Genomic DNA, 11,480 nt, shown 5'->3' with positions numbered 1-11,480 from the left:
CTCGGGGGGCCCGTTCCCGGGTCACGCGATCGCCGTCGCGAGGGGGGGGGCCCTTCTGACAGGCCTCAAGACCTGTTCCCGATTAGCGCGGGGGTGGCGGCCATTTTGTCCACCGGCCGGGAAATTTCGCGGGAAACGGTGGGGGCTTCGTCCTTGCCTCCCGCGCTTTTCCCGCAGCGGGACACGGCAGGGGGAGGTCCCTTCGGAGGGGCTGCGGTCCCGGGGGGATTCTGAGAGCGATTCGGCGGATTCAGGTGAATTTTCTGAGGATTTTGCGCTGCTGCTGCGCAAAGTCCTCAGATACAAGCGCAGATGGGGGGACGTCTCGCGTGCGACGGTCCACCGGTCCCCACCAAAGAAGAAGAAGGCCAGGAAGGGTGCGGAAATCGCCCAGGGCTCGTCCTGGGGGAAGCGGCTTCCCCGGGGGGGTGCTGCAGGAGTCTAATTCAGAGGATTCCCCCGGGGCGGATACGGAGGCCTCCGAGGAGCCCCTGCCGGGGGCCGGGACGACAGCAGCAGATGGTGCTGCGCAGCCCAGTGCAGGAAAAGGAGCACAGGCCATAGATGGGGATGACCCCAAGGTGGTACGGCTATTCCGCAGGGAGGAACTATTGCCTCTCATCCCGGCCATTCTCCAGGAGCTGGGGATTGAGGCTCCCCCGGTGGTGGTCCGCCAGGAGGCAAATATGGATCCCGTTCTGCTAGGCCTCACAGGGCCGGCGGTCGCTTTTCCATTTCATTTTTCATCCACGGATATCCTCTTCCGGGAATGGGATACTCCGGAGTTAGGTTTGAAGGTCAGCAAGGCCATGGATAAACTCTACCCTTTACCGGAGGAGGCACTGGAGCTTCTCAGGCTCCCAAAGGTGGATTCGGCGGTGTCCGCTGTCACGAAGAGGTCTACCAATCCCGGTCACGGGAGCGACGGCCCTCCGGGATATTCAGGACCGGAAGTTGGAGGTACAACTCAAAAAGATTTTTGAGGTTTCCGCCCTCGGGGTGCGGGCCGCCATTTGCACGAACTTTGCTATGCGAGCTAGTCTGCGCTGGGCCCAGGTTCTACAGGCGAATGCGGGTCTCTCTCCGGAGGAGGCTTCCCAAGCAGACAGGTTGGAGGCGGCTATCGCATATGGGGCTGATGCACTCCATGATCTTTTGCGCACCTCAGCTAGGTCCATGGTGGCAGCGGTGTCGGCACGCCGTCTCCTTTGGCTGCGCAACTGGGCAGCGGATGGCTCGTCCAAGGCTCACCTCGGGGCATTGCCCTTCAAGGGGAAATTGCTGTTTGGAAAGGAGTTAGATGACTTGATGGTTTCCCTGGGTGAGAACCGAGCTGCCAGAGGATAGGGCCCGGACGCGGTCTTCGTTTTCCGGCAGAGCCCGTTACCGGGGGCCCAGGAAGTCTAGGCCGCAAAGATCCACCGGGCCCTCGTATAGGCCGTCCTCCTCTCGAAACACTCAGTGGCAGCAGTCCTTTCGGGGCAAACGCTTTGGCAGACAAGGAGGGGCCCCGTCGGGTGCGGGGTCCAAGCCTTCGCAATGAAGTTCGGCCGGCCCATCCCTCGTCGCATCCTCGGCACATCGTTCCAAACGTGGGGGCGTGTCTAACCTTATTCCTCGAGGAATGGGCCATCATGACGTCGGATCAGTGGGTCCTCGACGTGATAAGACACGGCTACGAGTTAGATTTTGCTCGCATCCCAGCGGACAAATTCCTGGTCTCGCCCTGCAAGGATCCCAAGTAGAAGGCGGCGGTGCTAGACACCATCCGAAGACTAGAAAGCTTGGGAGCCATTTCTCCGGTTCCGGTCGATCAGTACGGCAAGGGCCGTTACTCCATTTACTTCATAGTCCCCAAGAAAGACGGCACTTTCCGACCAATACTAGATCTGAAAGGAGTCAACAGATGCCTTCGGGTCCCTCACTTCAAGATGGAGACCATTCGTTCGGTGATCGCGTCAGTGCGTCCAGGCGAATTCCTGGCGTCCCTAGATCTCACAGAAGCATACCTTCATGTGGGCATCCAACCAGTGTGCCAGCGGTTCCTGCGGTTTTGCATCCTGGGAAGGCACTTCCAGTTCCGGGCTCTCCCGTTCGGCCTGGCGACAGCTCCTCGGACATTCACGAAAGTGATGGTGATCGTGGCGGCGCAGTTGCGTCGGGAAGGCCTTCTGGTTCACCCTTACCTCGACGATTGGCTGATTCGGGCGAAGTCAGAGAGTTTGTGTCGGCAGGCGGTGGCCAGGGTACTACAGCTCTTGCAGTCCCTGGGCTGGGTGGTCAACTACAACAAGAGTCATCTGGAACCCACTCAGTCCTTGGAGTATCTTGGAGCCGTTTTCGACACGAAACGGGGCAAGGTGGTTCTATCTCAGGAACGGATATGCAAACTGCAGTCTCAGGTGCGGCGTCTTTTGTGTCTACACCGTCCACGAGTCTGCGATTACCTGACGGTTCTGGGGTCTATGGCCTCCACGCTTGCGTTAGTCCCTTGGGCGTTCGCTCACCTGCGGCCGCTGCAGTCCTCATTGCTTTCCCGCTGGCAGCCGGTTTCAGAGGATTTCTACCTACCGCTCCCTCTCGCGGGTCAGGCGCAATCCAGCCTGAGCTGGTGGCTGGATTCCAAACATCTCTCCTGTGGAGTGTCCCTTCTGGTGCCCAACTGGACGGTGGTGACCACGGATGCCAGTCTCTCCGGCTGGGGTGCAGTTTGCCAAGGGAAGTCGGTTCAGGGTCTGTGGTCAGAGTCGCAGACCCGGTGGTCTATCAACCGGCTGGAGACCAGAGCGGTCCGTCTGGCACTGCAAGCTTTTCTGCCCCTAGTACGAGGAAAGGCGGTCCGGGTATTGTCGGACAACACCACCACGGTGGCTTACATCAATCGCCAGGGCGGGACAAGAAGCCCTGTAGTCGCGGAGGAGGCGCGGCTCTTGATGTTCTGGGCAGAGCGGCATCTCAGCAATCTCGCTGCGTCTCACATAGCAGGAGTCGACAACGTCCAGGCAGACTTTCTCAGCCATCACCACCTGGATCCCGGAGAGTGGGAGCTGGCGGACGAGGCGTTTCTCTTCATTTGCAGGAATTGGGGAACGCCCCACATGGATCTGATGGCCACGTGGCACAACGCAAAGGCTCCGAGATTTTACAGTCGACGTCGAGAAGGGGGAGCAGAGGGAGTCGACGCGTTGGTGCTTCCCTGGCCGGCGGATGTGCTCCTGTATGTGTTCCTGCCGTGGCCCATGATCGGCAAGATCCTGCGGCGCATAGAATTGCACCCGTCCAACGTGATCATGGTAGCACCGGAGTGGCCGCGCCGTCCGTGGTTTGCGGACCTAGTCCAGTTATCAGTGGCGGCACCCTTTCGTCTACAGGGGTTCGCGGGGCTCCTTCATCAGGGCCCCGTCTGTTTGGAGGATGCGGATCACTTCTGTCTCGCGGCATGGCTTTTGAGAGGTATCGGTTGAAGAGAAAAGGCTACTCGGATGCGGTAATTGCTACGTTGCTAAGATCCAGGAAGCAGTCTACGTCCCTAGCTTATGTTCGGGTCTGGGTAGTCTTTGAGGAATGGTGCATGGAGCGGGGTCTGGATCCCACTTCCGCTAATATTTCCGATATTTTGGCTTTTCTCCAGGCCGGGCTGGCCAAAGGCTTAGCGTGCAGTTCCCTACGGGTCCAAGTGGCGGCGCTTGGTTGTTTGCATAGTAAGGTCCGGGGAGTCTCGCTGGCTCTCCACCCGGATATCTCCCGTTTTCTTCGGGGGGCTAAACACCTCCGTCCTCCTTTGCGGCTCCCGTGTCCGTCTTGGAACCTCAACTGGGTGCTCTCAGCCTTATGCTCAGCACCGTTTGAGCCCCTGAAGCGTTCTATGATCAAAGATCTCACGTTGAAGACCGTATTCCTGGTGGCGATTGCGTCGGCTCGCCGTGTGTAGGAATTGCAGGCACTGTCCTGTAGGGAGCCCTTCTTGCGCATTTCCGATTTGGGGGTTTCCTTGCGGACGGTTCCTTCCTTCCTGCCTAAAGTCGTGTCAGCTTTTCATTTGAATCAATCGGTTGAGCTTCCTGCTTTCGCGGTTGGGGAGGCTTCGGACCCGAAATCGAGAGAATTGAGAACTAGATGTGCGAAGGTCCCTTCTTCGCTATCTAGAGGTCACTAATTCTTTTCGGGTGACGGATCATCTGTTTGTGTTGACGTCGGGTCCAAAGAAAGGTTCTGCGGCGTCCCGCGCGACGATCGCCCGTTGGCTCAAGGAGGCCATTGGTTCCGCGTATATTGTGCGGGGTAAATCACCGCCTGTGGGTCTTCGGGCTCATTCGACGCGGTCTCATGCTGCGTCTTGGGCGGAATCTTCTCAGGTGTCGCCTCGAGATTTGCAGGGCGGCTACCTGGAAATAGTTGCATACCTTCATTAAACATTACCGGTTGGATGTTCAGGCTGCTGACACTGGGGGTTTTGGAGAGAGGGTACTCCAAGCGGGACTCTCTGCTTCCCACCCTCGGTAAGTTAGCTCTGGTACATCCCAGGTGTCCTGGACTGATCCTGGTACGTACAGGGAAAGGAAAATTAGTTTCTTACCTGATAATTTTCGTTCCTGTAGTACCAAGGATCAGTCCAGGATCCCGCCCGCAGCGCTACGCTACAGTAACGGAGAGTCCGCTCATTGTTGTTTTCAGTACGCTGACCCTTGTTTCTTCGCTCTCCTGGTTGGGGAGTCTGGTTCCTGTAGGGGTGTTGGAATTGTTTCCGTTTAAATAGCAAGTTTGTATAGTTGGCTATGGTTGCCTTATGGAATTTTTCTACTTTGACATTACGTATGACTGAGGGGCTGTGACTGGCACAGGGGCATATATGGCTCCGCCCACAAGTTTTACTCTGTCTCCATCTACTGGTGCGGAGTCACAGCCCAGGTGTCCTGGACTGATCCTTGGTACTACAGGAACGAAAATTATCAGGTAAGAAACTAATTTTCCTTTCATTTTTTACTTTGTGTTAAACTCTGCCGCTTTTCTCTCTGTCCCAACACTGCAGTGTTTCAGGGGACCGGACAATCTCCCAATTCATAAGTTGTACGCCCTCATTCCTTAGCTTTGGACAAGCTTTTCAGAGACTTGAACCTCGTCGTGGAGTTGAGCCATTGCCATCCCCTTCGGGTACAACTTATGAATTGAGATTGTCCGGTGTCCTGACGCAGGCACTTGGAGTTTAACAAAGACAAAAACGAAGAGAGGATTTAAAGAATTCTGATGGGGAGATCACAAGACACGCTGAGGGCCCCCTAAACATGAAATTTGCCTGCTAAGACGAACAGATGAGCAGTGCTGGCACATTAACTGCACTGGGTGCGCCGATGGCCTAGAGAGCCACCAGAAGAAGACTCTCTGGCGCGGCGGACGCTGGATCGCCGCAATTGGCAGGCACAGCTGAAATGACCGCGGCAGTTATCACAGCACTCATGCCTGACCTTAAAAAAAAAATTTCTCACCAACTTATAGAGCTGACGACAGGTATGGCGGGGTTGGAAAAAAGATTCCTTGATGTGGAAGCGCGGGTCTCCACGAATCAAGATGGCCTCCACGCGGCTCAGGCCGAAATCGTAGCACTGAAACTGGCGGTGGAAAAACAGTCCTCCAAGTTCGAGGACTTAGAGAACCACTCGCGACATTCTCTCAAGATTTGTCAGCTTGTCAGAGGAGCTGGAGGAGAATAACCCGGCTCATTTTTTTGGAGCGATGGCTGACTGATTCCCTTCGATCAAAAGCTACTGACAAAAATCCTAGTGGAACGGCTGGCGGTGATTCTACCAACCCTAATCTTACTGGGACAGTAATGCCCATACGAACGTCCGAATGGTAACAGCCATGGCGCTTTGTCGACGCATAGCAGACTCATTCCTGGTGGTCAGTCTGGATGCCGAAAAAGCGTTCGACCGGGTTGACTGGCAATATATGATTACACTTCTGCGGCACTGGGGTTTCGGGGGATTTTTTCTACAGAGCATTCAATTGCTTTACAAGGACCCTACCGCGGCTATAATTTCAAATTCTGCCCAATCCCAAATGTTCTCGGTCGCTAGAGGGATGCGTCAGGGGTACCCCCTTTCCCCGCTGCTATTTCTTCTGACATTGGAGCCTTTGTTGCGCATAATCCAGGCTACACCGGACATTAGACAGATCCGGTTCCAGAAACAAATTTTAAAATAACCTCCTTTTGCGGATGACATTTTGTTGTTTCTCACTACGCCTAGGAGGTCACTCCCAGCTCTCTTGGAGCTATTTAGTATCTATAGTGCCTCTTCGGACTAAAGATCAATTGGGACAAATCCGAAGCCCATAGTTACCCCCGCACAGTTAAAGATCAATGGGAGGGAGCCCTTCCCCTTGCGATGGGCAAATGTCCATATTTGATATCTGGGGATACTGATATCGGCTGATCCCCATGCGTTATACTCTCTTAATATTCCCTCGTTGTTGCAGTGCACGAGGGATAGGCTCCATCCATGGCGTGACATGCCACTTTTGCTGGGAGGTCGTGTAAATCTTTTTAAGATGGTGGTTCTTCCGCAGTGGCCATACATTCCTCAGAATCTACCACTTGTTATCCTTCGGCGGGATTTGAGGACGCTGGACTCTGTCCTTCGTAAATGTCTTTGGTGGGGTAGGAAGGCCCGGATCGCTCTCACCACACTCCCGGGGGTGCTGGGAATCCCAGACTTTGCTCTCCGCATTGTGCAGGATCGGTTGTTGGGCACTTCACAATACACTCATAGGCTGACCAGACCTTGGTGGCGCCATTAGATCTCCGATTCACAATGCAAACCGCCACTCGACACCTCCCTGAATCCCTACGAACCCACGATTTATTGGAACCGATGCGGGTGGCGTAGAAACGGTTATGTCACTGCTTAAACATCCCCTCCCTCTGTGCTTATCTGCTCCCCATACAAGGTAACGTACAGTTTACCCAGGCTCACAGTCGGCCGGCTTTCAGACCTGGGCACAGAAAGGTAGGACACAGCTCGGGCATGTTTTGGATGGTGAGGGGGGTCCTTTCCCAAACTTAGTGCAATATATAAGCTTAGACCCACGCAGGTTTTCCCATCCCTACAGCAGCAGCAGCAGCATTATGTAGGGTCATTGCCAGTAGCATGCGAGGCAGTAAATAGGGTGTTGAGGCCAAATTAATGCGAAATCCAGAAACTGCAGGGCGGCTGGCAGAGAGGTGGAGCAGCGACGGGGTGTTCCAAGGTCACCTCAGAGGTGATTCAAACCAGTTTTAAACAGATTTCCCGTGTCACCAGCAACTCCTATTACAGGGAAATGCAGTACAAATTCCTGTGGAGGGCCTATCTGTCCCCCGACACTTTTGCATAGGGTGCATTTACGAGAGACACGAGTTAATGGGTGAAATGCTTCACTGAGTCATGTACTCTGTCTCGTTCCTTTCGGGTTGCCCTCGAATGTGGCAATTTTGAACCACTCTTACAGTCCATTTGGAGAAGTTGTTTGATATCTCTGTTCCCCTCTCACCTGCCATCCTCTTATTTGGTTGTATGAGCCCTGTTGTGGTTACAGGGGCCGATGCCCGAATGTTAATTCAAAAGGCCTGTTATGTGGGGGGAAAAAGCTGATCCTGCTGCATTGGAAAACTACAGTGCTGCCCACTTACTGGATGGGGAGGAATGCGTTTCACAGGTTACTGCAGAATTTGGCCAGAATGCCCACCTGCAATCGCTCCCACCTCGGGGTCACAGCCCGAGGCTTGATTGATGGAGCCAGGTCTCCTCCGGGACTGTCATGTAAGATCCGCTCTGATTTTGGTTCCATTCCTTGGGGGGGGGGGGGGGGGGGATGAAACTGTATATGAGCCAGCTCTATTCTGCAAGCCCGTTAACCAGGGGGGTGCAAGAGTGTAGGCCCCCTGGATGTTTGCCTGACGATGTTTTTGTGTTTATGCTCAATAAAAAAAAACCTGTTCAAACTAAAGAATTCTGATAGAATGGAAGGAGAGATTCAAAAAAAATATGGACAAAAGAAATTAGAAAAATCAGATGAAACGTGACTATATCAAAACAATCTGAATGTGTTTTAGGATAATTGTATTCTGGGATGCTTTAATGATTAGGATGATCTTTAAAAAAGGTTTTCTCGAAGTTTAGTTTTCTTCATTTAAGATGTGATATCTCTAATGTGCTAAAATGCCTCTAGAATATGTTTTAAAATGTGTTTAGTATGTTTTTAGAATGAGTTGCACCTGTTTGGTGTTTGAGAGAGGTTATTTAGCATAAGAACATAACATGCCATACTGAGTCAGACCAAGGGTCCATCAAGCCCAGCATCCTGTTTCCAACAGTGGCCAATCCAGGCCATAAGAACCTGGCAAGTACCCAAAAACTAAGTCTATTCCATGTAACCATTGCTAATGGCAGTGGCTATTCTCTAAGTGACCTTAATAGCAGGTAATGGACTTCTCCTCCAAGAACTTATCCAATCCTTTTTTAAACCCAGCTACACTAACCGCACTAACCACCTCCTCTGGCAACAAATTCCAGAGTTTAATTGTGCGTTGAGTAAAAAAGAACTTTCTCCGATTAGTTTTAAATGTGCCCCATGCTAACTTCATGGAGTGCCCCCTAGTCTTTCTACTATCCGAAAGAGTAAACAACCGATTCACATCTACCCGTTCTAGACCTCTCATGATCTTAAACACCTCTATCATATCCCCCCTCAGCCGTCTCTTCTCCAAGCTGAAAAGTCCTAACCTCTTTAGTCTTTCGTCATAGGGGAGCTGTTCCATCCCCTTTATCATTTTGGTTGCCCTTCTCTGTACCTTCTCCATCGCAATTATATCTTTTTTGAGATGCGGCGACCAGAACTGTACACAGTATTCAAGGTGCGGTCTCACCATGGAGCGATACAGAGGCATTATGACATTTTCCGTTTTATTCACCATTCCCTTTCTAATAGTTCCCAACATTCTGTTTGCTTTTTTGACTGCCGCAGCCACACTGAACCGACGATTTCAATGTGTTATCCACTATGACACCTAGATCTCTTTCTTGGGTTGTAGCACCTAATATGGAACCCAACATCGTGTAATTATAGCATGGGTTATTTTTCCCTATATGCAGCACCTTGCACTTATCCACATTAAATTTCATCTGCCATTTGGATGCCCAATCTTCCAGTCTTGCAAGGTCCTCCTGTAATGTATCACAATCTGCTTGTGATTTAACTACTCTGAACAATTTTGGATCATCTGCAAATTTGATTACCTCACTTGTCATATTTCTTTCCAGATCATTTATAAATATATTGAACAGTAAGGGTCCCAGTACAGATCCCTGAGGCACTTGTTGACATCTGTAAGGCTGCTACCTGGAGCGCTCTCCACACCTTCACAGCCCATTGTTGTTTAGACAAGGCTGGCAGACAAGATTCCAACTTTGGCCAGTCTGTGCTACACAACTTATTTGCGAACTGGGCCCAGTAGGTGCCAGTCAAAGTTCTAGAAACTTTGACAAAAGTGTTCCATGATTGGCTCCATCCTGATGATGTCACCCATATGTGAGGACTAACATCCTGCTGTCCTGTGAGAACACCTGTTACAGGTAAGCAACTCTGCTGTACTGAAGGTATTTCCCTGTCCCCAGAGGACTCACAATCAGGTTTTGTACCTGAGGCAATGGAAGGCGAAGTGACCTACCCAAGGTCACAAGAAGCAGTGGTGGGATTTGAATCCCGGTTTCCTTGATTCAGAGCCCACTGTTCTGATCATTAGGCTACTCCTCCACTCCCTCTGACCCCACCTAACGTTTCCTGTTTTTCCCACTCCAAAGGGGCTGGGTAAGGCATTCTGAATGGGTGATTGTTCTCCCTCAGACTCTGAACCCTCCTCCCCAGCTGCCTCCAGATTAGCAGCATAGGTGTATTTGACCTGTTGGCGTTGCGTCTTGGACTTGAGTCTTACAGTCTTTAAGAAAAAGATCAGGGTCCTCCAATGGAAAGAGTTCTGGAAACTCCAATTCTTCCTGGTTGTATCTGGCTGAACCTGTTATAAGCTGGTTGCAAATGCATTTTTTTTTAAACTTTGGACAGTCCCGTCCAGTGTCCACAGATTAGGTTAGGCAAGGGACTACTCCCACCTCAACCATATCTTGGCTGGCCAGGTCTTCACTCATACCCAGCTTGTTGGATATTGTCAGAGGTCCCCATGAATGCATAGTCAATTTGGACACACTTCACCAAATGTCTCTGAATCAGTGTTTTCACACTCCCCTAGTCCACTAAGGCTTGTGTTGGAATGTCATCTAGCTCCACCGAAATCACAAACATAGAAACCCCCTTGCTGGAGATATTAAAAAAAGTTTCAAAAGTGTGGGGGTCATAGCATTAATGTCCTTTGGCTCCTCTCCCTCCCCCAACTATGGTCTCTGGCATAATTGTCCCTTTTGCCACAGTTGAAACATGGTGACCTGATGAGGGGGGGGGGGGGGGGGGGGGGATTTGCTTGAAATGTAAAGTCCAACCTGGTTGTCGGGGCCTCTGGTTCTTAGAACTTTGTCAACTCCCTCGGCCGGATGGTGTCTCTGGGAACCTCTGTGCCTCTGGCATGGTCTGGGCCTGGTAATGGGGCCTTCACCACTTCTAGGGCCTTTCCTAGTGTAAGGTATGGGTGGCAGCAGATCCACTATTGCATCAGCAGTGTTCTAGGGTATCCTCCATCCCAGTCTTTCCTTCCAGGCGCAGCCACTTTCAGGTGCCATCTTTTAGACTTTGGAAGAGGTTCCTAGGGTTTTCACCAGCCTGAAGAATTCCCCGCCAAAACCGGTGTCAGGAGGCTTCCGGGGTGAGGCCCGCTCGCTCGAGAATGGCTGCCTTGACTTCCTGTTAGATGCCCTCTCTTCCCCGGTCAGTAGATTCCCCAAATAGGTTCCCCCTGTCCTCTGGCCAGCTTGCTAGTCATGCTGGATTTTTCAAGAACCCATCTGGATCTTCTCCAGGAGTCATCTTAAAAGTGTCTGTGACAGTGAAGGTGGACCGGTTTGGTTGTTTGTACAGCTTGGGATATCTGCATTAGGAACCGTAAGCTGCTGCATCACCTGCTCTTGCAATGCCTACTGCTGATTAATTTGCATTTGCAGAGTGATTTGTAATTGCTGCTGGCCAGTACCAAGGACCTGGATCACCTGTTCCATCTTCCCTCTTTACTGAGCAGCCTCTCAGAAAAAATCTTCTGGCCTATCCGGCCTTTTCTCACTGTTTGACCCCTGACTATACAGGCAGGGATAGCCCCTTGGCCAGCTGGGGGAGTTGAACTGGAAGGCCCCAGAAAAAAAAACACAACCCCCCCCCCCCCCCCCTTTTTCTCATAAGAACTTGCCATACTGGGTCAGACCAAGGGTCCATCAAGCCCAGCATCCTGTTTCCAACAGTGGCCAATCCAGGCCATAAGAACCTGGCAAGTACCCAAACACTAAGTC

This window comes from Rhinatrema bivittatum, chromosome 2 (genome assembly GCF_901001135.1).
Source record: "Rhinatrema bivittatum chromosome 2, aRhiBiv1.1, whole genome shotgun sequence".
Classification (NCBI taxonomy): Eukaryota; Metazoa; Chordata; class Amphibia; order Gymnophiona; family Rhinatrematidae; genus Rhinatrema; species Rhinatrema bivittatum.
This window is presented reverse-complemented; position numbering follows the sequence as displayed.